Source organism: Electrophorus electricus, chromosome 5, assembly GCF_041902795.1.
Source record: "Electrophorus electricus isolate QZ-2024a chromosome 5, ASM4190279v1, whole genome shotgun sequence".
Lineage (NCBI taxonomy): Eukaryota > Metazoa > Chordata > Actinopteri > Gymnotiformes > Gymnotidae > Electrophorus > Electrophorus electricus.
The window spans coordinates 7,290,001-7,294,761 of NC_137501.1; the positions used below are offsets into that span (position 1 = coordinate 7,290,001).

Sequence of the window (4,761 nt, forward strand, 5' to 3'; positions counted from 1 at the left end):
CGGGCCAGTGGTTAAGGGAGGGATGTATAGTAATTAAATGTGAGGGTTAGTTGGTTGTTTATTTGTTTGTTTGATTGACTGATTACTTTTGTTAGGGGGAGCAAGTGTTTAACAAGATTTCCCGTATGAAGAGTCATGTGTAGCTGTGGAAGACTGAGCTAATTTAACAGTTCGTGAGTGTGTGTTTGTTGGGTGGGTGGGTGTGTGAGAGAGCGAGAGCACGCACAAACGAGTGTTAGTATAAAGACATCAGTGCCTGCAGGCAGCAGCTGACCCCTGCTGCTCGCGGGCATAAATCTAAAAAGGGCATTTTGAACAAGAAAGGAGTGATCACGGAAGCGATTTGAAGCAACGGCCTCTGCTCTTCTTTTGCCCACCCCCTTGGTTTAGCTGGTCAGACATTACGCTTTGAATCCAGGGTCCAGCATGATCAAAGAGAGCCCGCAAGTGCGCCGCACGCGTTCCCTCACCCCTATTGATTTGCTGTCATGGATCTAGTGCTTGGATTGATTTCTGTTTAGCTTTGCATTAACGTGCCAAGTGTGCTCGTTACCCTTAATCTGTTGCGAGGGTGACATCTGCTTGTGTCCGTTCTCCCAGCTCCTGCCACGTGGCCTGCTGTGAAGTGTAAGTGTTCACTATCACATGTATTCTTCAGTGTTCAAGCGATGGAGGCGATCAAAAAAAAAGAAAAAAGCCAGCAACAAGAAGAAAAAGATCTGGAGTATTCACAATGAGGCTCTGGTCCCTGTTGAGTACCTGAGTGTAGGGGTGCATGAATCTGGAGTCTACAGAGTTTTAGGAAGCTGTCTGTAAAAATGTGGGTATTGCATACAAGCAGCACAGATATGAGATAAGCATATCAGTTGGATTCACAGATTACTTTTTTTTTACTCGAATATATGTTTTTTAACTCTTAAAGGGTTGTAGTCTTATCCTTGTTCTTTCTCCAGTCTGAGTTCTGGAGGGTGCACAATATGAATGTATCTAATCCTGCCTGATGTTTTCAGATATAGTTTTGATATTTTTTTTTTTTTCATTTCATTCATTATTTTCCTGAGTCAAACAAAACTGCATTAATGAACTTTGCCAAACTCGCAACAATTTTGGTTGATATATCTCATGTTTTTTCTTTCCATGTGAGGTTTAACATGCAAAAGCTGTTTGTTGCCATCAATAGCAGATCTTTCAATCACTACTAAACAAACAGACTGCTAACAGTAATTTAAAATCTTCAAATTTTTATTTTGCATAGCAATTACTAAAAAGATTCAGGCTTTATTTCCAGTGTCTTAAGACCACCCCTGCTCCTCAACAACCAGAAATCTCTCACTTTCCCAAGTTAATGCCAACTCGACCAAGAGTAAAGAAAAGCTGTTGATATTACTAAATATCTCATTTTGGAGCATCTTAGCTATATATGTCTTTAAACATTTCTAACCCTAGTAATGCCAAATAAATTATAATCTTTGTGTTTGGAATCAACCTATTTGGATTTCTCAAAACAAATGTGACAAATCGTGTAAAATTATTATTATTATTATTATTATTATTATTATTATTATTATTATTATTTTATTTTATTTAATTTTTTTAAGTAAAAAGTAACCAGAGCATTTTTTAAAATCCATGGGCTGAAATGGCCTTGTTTGTCTTAAGTGAATTTTTAAGTACCGGTATCCTTTTGTTTTATTTATTATTTGGTTAGTTTGTGTTAAATAAATGAATGTTATGGAAAATGGTACCTACTTCTGTTTTATTTATTTCAAAAATTACTTTTGATGTTTCTGATTTAATAATTCTGAAATTTGCTTTCTGTGCTTTTAGCAAAGTAGAGCTCAAATGCTGTTGTTTTCTCATACACACACATTTCTCTTTAGGTATAAAAGAAGAGCTGTTCTTATTGTCTTTCTACAAACTAAACGTAAACTTAAGTATTCACCTGCTATCTGATTTAAAATGTAAGAATAAGCCGAAGCCCACCAAGCAAAAAGCATTCCATTGCTCAGAGCAAGACCAAGGTAGGCCTGAGTGCTATTGTCAATATGAACAGACACACTGGTGCACTCCTCTTCCCCTCAGCCCTCGGTTCAATGAGACAGATTCCAAAACAAACAGTCCGAGTGGGTCTTTTCTTCTTGTAAGAGGGCTCCATTCAGACTGTCCTTGCTGAGGCCCGGCCGTGCGGCCTTCTCCGGCGGATCATCGTTCCCAAGTACTCTAGCGAGAAAGAGGTTTTCAGGAAGGTACCTTTTGAATCACCTTGTCGTTGTCTCTGCCAGATAATGAGGATTCTGTGAATCTCCATTCCATGCGCTTTTTCTATTGAGAGAGGGGAAATAAAACTCTGGAAAGTTGTAGTAATGGCTGACCTAACCTTGTCCTTATTGTCCCGAATTAAATAGGGGAAAGGACACTTGAGGTAGATTTGGATCTGAAGCCTTACAGCTTTCCTTTCTCTAGAAAGCAGTTCTCCATATGCGTGCATATATATATGTGTGTGTGTGTGTGTGTGTGTGTGTGTGTGTGTGTGTGTGTGTGTGTGTGTGTATACATGGAGGAGAAGGAGTTGCCATGAGAAGAGGGTCAGATGTGCTGCTTTGCCTAAAGAAGTAAAAAGAGGAAGCAAGTATTTTGAACAGAAGAGTTGACTGCCCCCTTGTGATTTGACTGCCTGTAGCATGGGCACTAAATATTGCAAACTTCAGAATTTCCCAAATTTAATAATCATAATAATGAGTTTTTTGTCTACTTTTTTAAACATCTCAGGGTCAGTATTCAGATTGGAAAAAAATAGGTATGAGAAATCAAAAATCAGCTTCTTTCCATATTATGCACTTCAGAAGTGCCAAGCATTAAAATTGCTCAGTATAAAACAAAATCATTATTAACGCGATGAGAGAAAAAATGATGCCCTGATGCACAAGACGCTGTAAGCAACAGGCACGGACTAATTATCTGGTCAGTGGGGCACTGGCCTGTTCTGCTCGTTTAACCCTCAGCATTCTTTGATGTGTCCCTGGAGTATCTCTTTTAAGCTGTGGCCAGTAGTCTGGGGGCAGCAAGGGTCAGTAGCCAGTCAATTGGAACCCTCAGGGGACACCGAGATTCCAGCACTATTGCTAGAGGGTGTGTGTGTGTGTGTCGCAGTCAAAGAAACTAGGAGCCTCTGCTTTTCTTGAAGAAGAATATATGGCTTTTCTCAAAATCAAATTGTGTAATACCACAGCAGGCTTAAAATGACAGGAATGATTTCTCACTCTACGTATAAAAAACAAGAAATTTTATTGTTCCAAAAAGATACATCAGCATGAGCAGATTCACAAAATTGAGCCACTTCTCGATCAGTGTCAATGTATTCCATCTACAAAGGAGGAAAAATCTCCTTATGTCCATTAGAGGGAAAATAAGAAGTCAAGGTGAGAAATACCCCTTGATGGCAATTCTTTTCCCTGTTAGAATGGGCCTATTATTTGTTAAAGGGAAATGCCCATTAGCTATGAAAAGCTACCATCATTTATCTCGCACAATATGTGGCTGTAAATTATGGCATTATCTCAGGAGAGACAGAGAGAGTGAGAGAGAGAGAAAGAGAATATTAGAAAGAAGCCAGGATGTATTTCAGATGCATACATTACTGCCACAATGTGTCTCTAACTAGGAGAAATAAACTCTTAGTCACTGCTGCTTCAAAGAGCCGCTTTTTTTCCGAGATTTACTTCTACGTTCATTGACATGACTGTGCTGTCCTTGATTCGTGCACTATGGCCAGGGTGGTTTTTTTTTTTTTTTTTTTACCTGACTACACTCCTGGTCCCTAACAGAGGTGCTTATGAAACTGGCCCAGTTGCTGCTGGAGATAGTTGCCACAGCACAGTGGCTGGAGGCTTGCCCTGTGACGCACGGTATCCCAGCATGCCACAGGAGCCGCATCCCTATAAGCGGGTGCCGTTGGTGAAAGGCACGCTGTGGCCTCCGTATTCCATCCTGAGAAAGAGAAAGAGGAAATAAATGCCGGGAAACTGGTGTGTTTTATGTCCATATGTCCCTCTGCGAGGGGCTCTGTCTGAAGAAAGGCTGTGCATGCTTTGTGCAAAAGGGCCCTCCTCATTTCACTAAACCATACCCATTTACCAACACCGTGTCATTGTTACCTAGCAACAGTTTAATTAAAATGGCATCAGTGACCTAGGAGTCTTTTTCTCCAAAGGCTGGGTCTCTATTTTGAGGTCTCTCCTCCTTTTGAAGGGAGTGGAAAAGGAACTGAATATTTACGCTGTCACACCTTTTCCTCCCTCAACCCCTTATTTGACATTCTCAACAGCTGTTGTTGCTCATCATCGTGACATAAGCAAGTGTGTCCCAGTTTCACGCAATCAAAGGCAGTGGAGAATAGAATAAAACACATATGTGATTAATACAATAGCAACCATGGCAAAAAAAAACAACAAAAACAATTCCCCTAAATTATACATTTAAGCTTTAATTTTAATATTTTAATAAGTTTTAAATTTAATTGTGGTATACGATGCAAATGATTAAACTATAAAGAAAATTATATTTTAAAATCTATTTTTTACTATACACATACATTAAAAAATTGTGTATGATTAAAAGGAAAAAAGAAGAGTGTTTAGACAGATTATATTGGAAAGACACAACCTTTGTGTTCTGTATTAATATTTATCTCCTTCTAAATATTTTACCACTCCCACTCTAAAAGTAGTCAAAAAATAATTACTGGGTTTCATACATGGAAGG

General features: G+C 39.1%; 1 protein-coding gene across 2 annotated transcripts in view; it reads left to right on the forward strand.

Moving 5' to 3' along the window:
• tmem161b (transmembrane protein 161B) overlaps window positions 1-1,124 on the forward strand; it is a 14,247-nt gene extending 13,123 nt beyond the window's left edge. For both annotated transcript variants that reach the window (XM_027002866.3, XM_081714062.1), the window contains one exon: window positions 1-1,124. This exon is cut by the window's left edge and continues 812 nt beyond it. The gene's annotated coding sequence lies outside the window, so the exon portion shown is untranslated.
• Window positions 1,125-4,761: the final 3,637 nt, after the last annotated feature.